We start from the raw sequence: 12253 nt of genomic DNA, 5'->3' as shown, positions 1-12253 counted from the left end.
AGACTCTGCCGTGGTCAATGGCAGCATGACACACAAATTCTAGGAAGTTGATATACCCTGGACTATCTCAGCTGGCTTTTGCTTCCTATACCCTAAAGAGCCAGTGCTAGCACTATAACAACTGTACATGTCAAAGCCAAGCTTTGCATTTCCTAAAAAGATGAGTCTCAAGAGGGACTTAGAAGACACTATGTCCATCCCAATGCCAAGAAGGATTGGCGAGAGCTGCAGAGAGAATGTGAGTCCCACCTCCTTTCACCTTTGTGAATTTTAAAACTGACTGCAATTTTGTTTTTTTGGAATCATAAAGTAAGAAGATTTTCTTTAAAAAAAATTTTTTTTTGCACTTTAATTTGCAAGGTAATTTAACCCTGAGACTTAAAGTTCTCTAAAAGGATTTGATAAAAAGGAAGACATTTTATTCTTGAAATATTGTCATGTTGTTAATAAGTCAAATTTCAGAATCTTTGATGTGCTACATTGGATGATATATTTTGTTACAAAAAAACAGAAAGGAAGTGAGTTTTCAGTCTTGGATTGATGTACTATTTGCATCTTTGACTCATTGAACTAGCTAGATTGATTTGTCAACCAGCAGTTAGCTAAGTCTACACCTTCACCTGAAGACCTTGGGGTAGAGATGCAAAGGAATAGCACCGTGAAAGGGCTTCAAGGATGGGGGGACAGTACCCCCATAGGATGCTGCTTTCCTCCCTCCATGTGTTGGTGTAAGGACACGCCACAAGAGGAACTAGTCCTGGTTCCTCTCAGCAGGACATGAGTGGTGATGATTTAAATTCTCCCTGTAGTAGTTTGAATGAGAAATGGCCCCATAGGCTCCTATGTTTAAATAGTTCGCCCCCAGTGGGTGAAACTGTTTGGGAAGGATTAGGAGGTGTGGCCTTATTGGAGGACGTGTGTCACTGGAGGTGGGCTTTGAGGTTTCAAAAGCCCATGATGTTCCCAGTTAACTCTTTCTGCTTGGTGCCTATGGATTAAGATGTAAGCTCTCAGCTACTGCTCCAGTGCTGTGCTTACCCGCCTGCTGCTATGTTTGCCTCCATAATGGTCATGGACTCGCCCTCTGGAACTGTAAGCCCACCAAAATTCTTTCTTCTGCAAGTCACCTTGGTCAGGGTGTCTCATCATAGCAGCGGAAAAGTAACCAAGACACTCCCTCTTGGGCTGACCTGCCTGCTGGAAAAAACCGCCTTCTGTTATGTAAGCCCAAACGCAAGGTAAGAACAACTGAGAAGAAGCTGCCCACACAGGGACATCATGTTACCTAGCATCACTCATGGATGGCAAGTTCATTGTATCCAAGGAAGCTGAGTTACGGGCCCATTTGGCCAGATGTTAATGCACGTATTCCAAAATAGCTTTAAATCAGAGAGATCCATCTGTCCAACTCATGTGTCAATACATTCTTCCTTTTCAAGAAAAATTGTGTGCCTTTGGGTTTGGCTTTGACTCACAAGGAGAGGAACAAAAGGGTTAAGGTAAAGAAAGTGTTTCTAGAGCAGTTCCCAGGGTCCTCTCCTCTTTCTCTTACCTCCATCGCTTCCTTCCTTCTCTACTTCCTCCCTATTTCCATCCTGTCACTCATTACAGTCTTGCTCTGTACCCCAGGCTAGTCTCACACTCATGATCCTCCGGCTTCAACACACACATGCATGAGTACACACACACACACACACACACACACACACACACACACACACACACACACACGAGTGTTGGAACTGTAGGTGTATGCCATCATGCTCAGCTTCCAGTATACTTTTGGGGGCATAGTGAAGACCTGTGACTATAGGAAATCCAAAATTCTCATTCCAGAGCCTATAAGTTTAAAACTTGTATCCTAGGAAGACTAGGGAGTACCAGAGTATATTTCCCATGCCATCTTGTTTCCTGTCCACATGGGAAAGAGACCTAGACTCCGGGATGACTGGGATGATGCAAGCACCACTGGCTCACAGCAGAGCAAGAGACCTGTGCTGTCTCTGCTTTCCCTTCTGTTTCCTATTCTTTCTCTTCCTCAACTTCACACCCCTAAAGTCTTCCATTGATCCTGTCTTTTTTTCATTGCTGGGAATCAAACCCAGGGCCTGTAGCACTGAGTCACACTACAACCAGACCATGTTAGCTTATAGAAATCTTTTGTGTTTTTCTTCTGATATATTTTCTTACAGTATTATCTTTAATAGATCTATGCATTCCCCTCTTCCAGACAGGGTTTCTCTATATAACTTTTGGAGCCTATCCTGGATCTCACTCTGTAGAACAGGCTAGCCTCGAACTCACAGAGATTCACCTGCCTCTGCCTCCTGAGTGCTGGGATTAAAGATGTGCGCCACCACCACCTAGCCTAGATCTATGCTTTTAAAAGATTTATTGATGTTTTGCCTGCACATATGTATATATGTGTACCATAGTTGTGACTAATCCCTACAGAGGCCAGAAGATGGATCCCCTGGAACTGGAGTTATAGATGGTTATGAACTTCCATTATGGGTGCTGGGAACCATATTTGACATCTCTGCAGAGTAGCAAATGTTCTTAACTGCTTAGCCACCTCTTCAGCCCCTAGATCTATAATTTAAATACAGACAATGTCTAGAATAATTTTTTTACATTTATTTTCAGCATTAAAAACTCCAGGGTTCCTATGACACTCTCAACAAAGTCTTGTATAGCTGCCTTATATTCTATTTCTGCAGGTAAAAATGTGAAATGTCATCCATTTTGTTCCAAGAATTACTTCTCTGCCTATAGTGCATATTGCATCGACTTTGTGAGGTATCAGAAAGATTGGTTTATATCTTTGTTGGATGCAGGTATGAAAGATACTAAAGGCCACAAGCTTTATTATCAATGATTTCCCTTTCTTGGAAGAAAGAATATTTAAAGAATAATAATGGACTCGCTCAAAAAGTGGCAGGATAAAGGTATGAAAGGTTGTATTTGTGTGTGGAAGCAAGAGAGGAGGGCATGAAGCTGGGGTAGATATGATGGGCCAATTGATCCAACTGGTTGGATTATATGCAAATTTCGAGCTTCATGCATATTTGATTTATACATTTCACAATTTCATACTGTGGCATTCAGGTCCCAGGATCTTATGCTTAGATTCTGGTAAACCTAGACTGAACAAATGTTTTTTTAAATAGCTCTGCTGCTGCCTGTTGATTTTCTCTCACAGACACATGGTAGCTACTGGCTACAGTTCTAAAAAGCTCTTATGAGTTCCAAAGAACAGTGAAGCCCCTCCTCCACCAATCCTTCCCAGAGGTGATGGCACACATGGTTCTCTACCTACAGGGTAATATTGAAACCAGAGTTTCTCGCACATAGATATGCTAACAAATGACCTGGGGATTTGTTAAACATGGATTCTGATTTTAATGAGTCTGAGGTTCTGCCTGTCACAGATACTCAGCACATGTTAATGGTGCTATTACAATTTGAGCAGCATATAACACACACACACACACACACACACACACACACACTCACACACTCACACACTCACACACTCACACTGTCAGGGTCCTGGAAAAGTCCCACAAAAGAACACCATCCACATATGCAATCAACAAAAGTGTTTATTATTCCAGCATGCTGGGGCCAACTATCCTACACGAAGGTAAAATGGCAACAAACCCAAGAGAAGCTTGCAGATTGCTTTTAAGCACAGCCAAGGGGAGTTCCTAGAGCAGTTAAGTTACCTCAGATATGATTGGCCTACTCAAGTGGCAATTGTATCAGTATGTTATAATTGGTGAGGGCTAGTCAGGGGCTGGTTAAGACTATAGCTTTTCCGTTTTGAGGCAGGCCTGGACAAGTCCCAGGCTTTGTCCTTATTTGATTATTATCTTGAGCTATTGACTGTGGAGGCTGTCTGGCCTACTATGCACTGACTGTGGGCACTGGTTCAGTAGCTCAGGTTCGGTACGTGCTATCTCCCTTGTCCCTGCTGTCAGGGACACTGAAAATTGATTGTCCTTTGTTTGTGGCTTCCTCAAATATGTCTTGCTCAGTCTCAGGAAACTGAAACTGAGGCCTGATCTCTGATAGAAGATCAAGCAGCCTATTATGGCATCTGCTCAGTCCTCTCAACATGTGTGCACACACATGCACACGACTCCCTTTTTAACTCCTCTGTGTTGCTGGAGAACTCTATGCATGGTTCACTTGGGCTATCGAGCCTTCCCTTTGCATTCAAGAAGGCAGTATGTGCAATGAGTCTTCAAGGCAGAATAAGTTTGGATACCAGTGACTCTTCCCTTCTGAGGCCCACCCCATTCTCTGAGTCATCCATAAAGTGCCTATGGAATTGCCATGTCCCTCCAGTACTGATGTGGAACCACTAACATCACTATAGATATGGATATGGAAGCTAAGCCACAGAGTTAAAGCCTTGAAATAAAGGTCAAACTGGATTGTAGCTCAAAAGCCCATCACTGTGCTTCTCAACTGCCTCTCCACTGTAATGCTATAACCACCAGAGATGACACAAGGGTCAACCCTTCTTTATCTGTAAGAGCCATACTGAGCTTCTACAAAAGCTATGCCCTTCTTCTGAGACATGAGCCATTTTTCCTTTCCTAAAACATTCTTTTCCTGGGACTGGGGATGGAGCTCAGTGGTAGAGCATTTGCCTAGTGAGACTGGAGTACTGGGCCTTGATTCCCCAGCAATGCAAACATAAATGAACAGAGAGACCAATGATAATGAAACTGGTTAAGACAAAACAAACAAAAATATATCTCCAAGGTTGAAATCAGTGACACATTTCTTTTCCCTACTTTAAAGAACCATTTAATACTTAAAAGTGAAAAGGGGAAGAGCAGGATCATCAGGTGTCTGCTCAAGGAAATAAGAAAGTAGCTCAGGAACAGCCCTGGGGGCTGAGAGCCCAGTGGAAGGTCTCCACTGTGAGGTTCTGGTGAAGGCTGACTTGTTGGCTGGTAGGTGCAGACTTCAGCCTGGGTGCTCATAGGGTAGAAAGAATGAGCTTTTGGGGTGTTTTGTTGTAAGAGGGTCCTGCCGCCATCATCGGGGCCCCATCTTTATCATCTCATCGAAACTTAATCATCTCGCAAAGGTCCCATCTCTGAACACCACCTCAGCTTTGACATGAGCACCTCAGTGTATGATTTGGGGGGCACACAGTCCAGTTCATAGTGAGACTTGGCGCTGGGGGCTCTTTCGTATGTTTTAGCTCCAGGAACTTTGTCACAGAGTTGGACACAAACAGCATATGGAGATGAAGAGTGTAGCCTAGGTGATAAAAGACCAGCATTGAATGTTCTACCTGCTCTAAGACCTGCAGGGACAGTGGGGATGTCCTGGGGGAGAGAATATACATTCGACTAAGTTTTATAAGCAAGGAGCAATTATTTGGAGTGGTAACCTGGAGGCGGGTCTTCTCCCTCCCAGAATCCATCTCCTCCGTATAGTCAAAATTGAAATAACCTACCTGGAGGGCACAAGCATTCTGCAAGACAGCCCTACACAGGAAATGAATGTTCCCTTAATCATTTGGCTGAGAGGAAGAATGGAGATTGGCATGAAAAATTTTGTGAAATAATTAGAAAATAAGAAATTTTTGTTCTTTGAAATGTCCTCTGTATAAAATCAAAGAGTGGACTGGGGATCCATTTTACCATGTTCTCCTCAGACTCAGAGTTTGGAGATGCCACTGTAATAAAACCTCTGTTCTCACCAGGCCAATAGCCCTCCTCCAGAGCGGAGCTGGGTTGGGGCTAAGAAACTCAGGATGGGTTCTCTAGTGGATGAAGCCATAGAATGGTTAGGGGTGCTGAGTGCCCTTTTTTCCCTGTGAATCTGATGGGGAAGCAGGAGTTAATGATGGAATGTCCAAAGGGAAGCATTATACCTCCCCCTGGTTCATTCACTGACGTCTTAAACTCCTGAACTTTGCATACAGGGTCTTTTTTGAGGTTAACAAGATAAAATGGGGCCATTGGGGCAGATTATAATCCATAGGACTGCTTTCCTACAATAAGAGGTTATTAGGCCAGAAGTGGTAGCCTATTGGGAGTTTGGGAAAGAGAAGCAGGAAAGATGGGTATGTAAAAGATGTATATTCTTATTGCTATTGGAAGAAGTCCATGGAAACTGTCACATTTACATATGCTACAGAAATAGTTGGAGCCAGATGTGGAAGCAAGTTGTAATCACAACACGGGGTAGATGGAGGCAGAGACAAGAGAATGGTGAATCTGGAGCCAGCCCAGTTACATAGAGATACACTTGTTTCTTCTTCTTCTTTTTTTTTAAAATAGGGGCTGAGGACATGGATTAGCTGGGAAAGTGCTTGTCACACACGTGTGAGCACCTATGTTTGGGTCCTCGATACTCATATATAAAGCTGAAAGTAGCAGCATACACCAGTAACCCTAGGGAGGCGGAGACAGGTGGGTCCCTGGAGTTCACAGCTAGGGAGCCTGCTTCAAACAATGGGGTGGAGAGTAACCGAGAAAGACATCTGGCATCAGTCCCTGGCCTCCGTGTACATTTGCACATACATGTTCAAGACACACATGAATGTATACGCACGTGCAAAATGATCAAAGAAGAAGCCAGGAGAAAGACACACAAAGGGAAGACTGTGTGAGGGACATGTTCACCCACAAACCAAGAAGAAAGACTCTTAGAGGAACCCAGCCCAGGTGATGCCTTGATGCTAACTTCTAGCCTCTAGAACAGGGAGAAAATATATTCCTGTTGTTTAAGCCACTAGTCTGCACAGCTTTGCTGTGGCTGCCTTGGTAAGATAGCCCCCCCCCCCTAATCAAGTGTTTTTGAAGCCCAGGAACACCCCTGAGCCAGTCCACTCTCTTGGTGACAAATTGCTGACTAGCTCAAGGTGCTTGGAGTGGTAGAGCATTGAAGTGATGGAAAGGTAGGCAAGGGTGAGTGAAAGAAGGAGGGACCCCATCCCCAAAGGGCAAAGGCACAAACACAGAATGTCAGATGGTCTAGACACCTACAGGAACCAGGCCATGGGAGGAGGGCCTTTCATGAGGCAGGTGGGGGCTCTGGCAGTGTGGCATCACTGAACTAATTCAACGAAGAAAAGGGCCTGATCTAGTTTAAAATTTAGAAAAAAAAAGCAACTTAGTATAGCACATATATCACACAGATAATATAGCATATATACAGACACATATATACATGTATATGTGTATGCACACATCACACACACACACACATATAGTGGTCTGTGTCTTCTACACACCAGTGAAGTGACAGGTAGCTGACATCCCCTGCAGAGTCTCAAGAGAAGGTTGGCCATCAGGAAGACCAAGGCATGATGAGAGAGGGTTGAGACTTTCAGTGCAATTCCTCATCTTGGGAGAAGAGAGAGATGAAGGCTTGAGATGATCTCCTGTGGCCACCGATGTAACAGTCTACACAATGAAGCTTCCATGGAAACCCACAGGATTGGTGTGAGAGTTTATGGATTGATAAGCACACGGGGCTCATGAGGGGGCGGTGCCTCAGACCTGACATGGAAGTCCCATTCCTGTCCCATGTATCTGTCTTAGCTTGCTTTTTGTTGTTGTTACTTAGAACACCTGAGACTGGGCAATTAACAAAAAGAGACATGTTCTGGATCACGCATCCAGAGGCTAGAAGTGCAGGGCCAGGCAGCTGATGCTGCTGGGCATCTGGTGAGGGCTGTGTGCTGTTTCTTAGATTGGCAGAAGGGAAGAAAGGGAGGCACAGTGTAGTGACAGCCAAGCCACCCCTTTGAGAAAAGCATTAATTTATGGATGAGGGCTCAGCCTCCATGACATGCACCTTCTGGGTCTTAGCTTCTAACGTAAGCACAATGAATAATTAAGGTCCCGGCATGTGAATCTTAGGGGACACTGAAGCCCTAACAACCTCTTTGCTATCTGGTTGCTCATTTAGATTCTTATGTTGTGGTTGTGAGCCTAGCCTTTAATGGCTGAGCCATTTCTCCAGCCCCATTTATAGTCTTTAAAATACCTCAAAACAAACCGAGAAACGCCTTTCTCTGAGTTCTGCAAGCTTCCTTAGCATAAGAACAGGACCCAAAGAATGGCTTATGGGAACTGTGACCTTGTAGCTGGTTGGTCAGAGTAGAGGAGGCAACTTTCTTGCAACTGGTATCAGAAGTGGGGTCTGTCCTCTGTGCAGCAACCTAAAACCATGAGCTCTGAGGCAGAATGTTTGAAGGTCATGGAGGGGAAGGACAGGGGATGGAAGTTGGGAGAGGATGGGAGGACTCTGTTCTCTGAGACAGAAGGAAGGGGGCATGATGATGGGGTTGCAGGTAACTTTTGAGGTGCAAAGGTAGGAAGTAGATGGTGCCTTGGATCCTCAGAGGAAGCCATTTACCATGTGTGGAAAGAAGTAGACAAGTTCAAAGACTGAGAAAAGCAGACCGAGCAAGTTATAGGACAGGCTCCAAGGCTACACAGAAAAACCCTGTCTGGAAAAACACAAACTAAACAAACAAACAAACAAACAAACAAAAAACCCCAAAGACAAAAAACAAAAACAAACAAACAAAAAACTGACCAAGGAGACTCAGATGACTTCTGAAGCAGCATCCAAAACCCAGCTGAAGCCAAAGGTCACAGGTTTGTAAAATTCCAAATGCATGTGACTGTTCTCTAGCAGAGCCCTGTCCCTGATGCAGGCCAGGAGGAGGCTGACTACTGAGTTGCTCCATGCTTGTAAAACCTGGCCCACTCAGTTCTTACCGTTAATGGCTCAGTGACAGAGCCTTGGAGCTGCACACCAAGAGGTCAGCGGTGGAGCCCAGGCTCTGGGGAAAAGATGGTTTAGCAACATCTCTGAGGGTGCTGGATTACGAAGCAGGCACACTACAGCCATATTTAGACTGACTCTGATCTAAATGACCTCATAAACAGTATAATGTATGTATTGGGGTCACCAAAGATGATACCTCATGGGACCGTTATACCTCATGGATACTATTTAAGGCAGTAAAACTTCCTTCTCTCTCTCTCTTGCCAGGCAGGTAGCAGCATGAACTTGCTTCCTTGGGGACATACATGTTCCAGTAGAACAAATACCCAGGCTTTCTGCCCTGGTTTTCCAAAACCCAAATCCCTGAGGGGAGTGGATTGGCCCAGAGAGACAGCACTGTGGTCAGATGAGGGAAAACATTGAGTGTTTTGATTTCTGCAGGCTGCTACCACAGTCCAACACCTTGGTGGGCTCACCACAGCAGAAATCCATTGTGTTTGAGGTCTGGAGTCTGAAACCAAGATGCTGGCAGGCCCTGATCTCTCTGGTAGCTCTGGAGAATATTTCCTTGTCTCTTCTACTTCTTGAGGCTGTCAGTGATCTGTGGCACGCCTTGTACATGATTTGAGTCATGTGATCACTGTGTTGTGTGTGTGCCATGTAGTGTAGTATAGTGTACGGCTGTATACGTGTTTCTGTGCTTGGACATGGGTGCTTATGCCTATGGAAGCTAAAAGTCAGTGTTGAGTGTCTTTCCCAGTCATCCCCACGTTGCTTTGGAGCTCACCTATTCAGCTAGACTGGCTGGATAATGAGCTCCAGGAATCTCCCTGTCTCTGCCTCCCGGTGCTGGGGTCATAGATGTGTGCTGCAGTACCTGGCTTTCTAGACGGGTGTTGGGGATTTGAACTCCGGTCCCCATCGTTGTGCCCAAGCACTTGCCCAGTGAGCCATCTCCCTAGTCCATGAAATCATCTCCTGTGTGTCTGTCTTTATGTTGTCTTTCTCATACATGTCTGTCTCTGGGTCATTTGCCTTTTTTATTGAATGCTTATCACGTCACATAGTCACCTAGTTGTTACTAATGTCACTCTGTGAGGGCATGTTTTAATTATAAACTTTCTAATTAATTAAATTTTGACATTTCATATGTGTATATGATGCACTCTAATTACTCTCACCCCTATCCTGTCTTATTTCCCTCCCACCCCTGTTAACGCCCACCCCCATCCTTACAAATACCTCTCCCACATTTAGGTCTTTTGGTGTTTTGTTTATTTGTTTTTTGTGACCCTCAGTGTAACCAGGGCCATCTATGTGGCCATGGGTTTGGGACTATCCATTGGAGTTTGCTGAACTCACCAGGAGAAAATTCAACTGAAGACAACATCTCCTCCTCTCCAAGAACCTATCGGTACGCAGTATCTCCTCATGGGTTAGGACCCCATGGAGTCACTCCTCCATCCATGACTGATGGCTGACAGGCCGGTCTTGTCCTGGCCCAGTGCAAGTATCCACAGCAGCGCTGTGAGAGAGAGAGAGAGAGAGAGAGAGAGAGAGAGAGAGAGAGAGAGAGAGAGAGAGAGAGAACATAATGCATAATGGTGTGGGAGGCATGGCAGCAAGTGTCCAGAGAAAGATGCTGCGAGATCACATCTCTGACCACATTCAGAAAGCAGAGAGTGAGCTAGAAATGGGGAAAGCTACAAATTCCCAAAGCCAGTCCCAGTGACATACTTCCCCAGCAAGACTCCACCTCCTAAAGGTTCTGTCACCTCCCTAAATGGCATCACTAACCAGGGACGAGTACTCCAATATGAGAGCCTACAGGGGCTGTTTCTCATTCAAACCACTACCCAGAATATCTCCCTTCCAATTCATTTTTTATTGTGTTTTTGAATTGGGTTATAAGATAGGAACTTTCAAAGGGCTTAGGAATATATAGCTTAGTGGGTGAGCTCTTGCTTGGTATGCGTGAGACCTGGCTTCAATTCACTTGAAACAAACGGGAAAAGAGTAGATTTCCCTATGGCTTGCTCATATAGTCTTCATTTTGACTAACCTCTCCCATCTCCTAATCTCTCTCAACCCTGCTCCCTTCTCTACTGCCACAAGTACTCCAGGTTAAGCATATATAACTAGATATTTGAAGCTAGAATCCCCATCTCAGAGGTAACATGCAACAGTTGTTTTTCTGGACCCAAATGACCTCATTCACTATCCTTTTTTCCAGTTCCATTTTTTGCATCTATTTTCTGCAAATTTTACTTCTCTTTATAGAATCAAATTCCCCCATGTGCATGTACCCCATTTTCACTATTCACCCATCAATGGATAAACGTCTAGGCTGATTCTGTTATTTTTTAGATATCGGGAATAAGGGAGCAGGAATGAGTGAGTATCTTTGTCATAGAATATTGGAGTCCTTTGGTAAATTCGAGGGGGTGGAATAGATAGGTCATATGATAGTTCTCTTTTTATGTTTTGAGAAACCTCCAGATTCCCTTCAAAAGTAACTGCACTAGTTTTAACATCCCCAACAGTTTATAAAGGTTTTCCTTGTTCCACATCAGCATTCATTGTATTCTTGATGATGGTCATTCTGACCAGGGCGAGATGGACTCTGAGAGCATCATAACCTGCCTTTCCTCAGTGCTTAGGGATGCTGAACATTTTTAAATGTGTTTAATAGCCATTTGGGTTTCTTCTTTTGAGAACTCTGTTCTCTTCCAGAGGTCCTCCTCCCCACATTTTAAATGTTTTTCATGTTTATTTATTTAATGAGTTCTTTGTATAGTCTAGACATTGATCCGCTGTCAGATGGCAAAGATCTCTCAATCTGTAGGTTGCCTTTACTCAATGCACAGGTTCCTTTGCTGCAAGGAGCTTTTTAGTTTTGTGAGATTTCCTTTGTTGATTGTTGGTCCTTTTTTCCTGCGCTACCGGAGTCCCATTCAGAAAGTCCTCACCTGTATCTATGTGTTCAGACTCCCTACTTTTCCTCTAGACATTCCATGGAGTCAGGTCTTCTGTGGAGGGAGGACATTGTTTTTGATAAAGTTCATGTTCTGTGGTACTGTTAGTGCTTCTGTGTGTGATTTTTACAGGTTACAGCTTGACTCAGAACACCAAATGTCTATTCCTGTCTTTGCTGTCTGGCTTCCTGGCATTGTAGATAAGATGTCAATAAACTCCAAGAAAGAAAGCCCTGGCAGTGGGGCCTCCCATCTGACAAACCACAGGATGTGCTGGAAGCCATGACTGTCAACAAAGCCACCCTAGGACCAAGCTGCATGGGCTGAAATGTCCTCTCCAGGCCCCCCACCCAAACCTCCAGTTGGAGTTCAGGAGGGCAGCAAAACATGGGATGTAGAGACTGCTTACCTCATGGAGAAGTCACAGTCAAAAGCTATGGGAGATTATGGAGAACTTTATGTCCCTGGCACAGTGGTTCATTTGTAGCCACAAGTTTTACATC

The sequence above is a fragment of the Onychomys torridus genome, chromosome 10, assembly GCF_903995425.1.
Source record: "Onychomys torridus chromosome 10, mOncTor1.1, whole genome shotgun sequence".
In the NCBI taxonomy this organism is placed as follows: Eukaryota; Metazoa; Chordata; class Mammalia; order Rodentia; family Cricetidae; genus Onychomys; species Onychomys torridus.
This window is presented reverse-complemented; position numbering follows the sequence as displayed.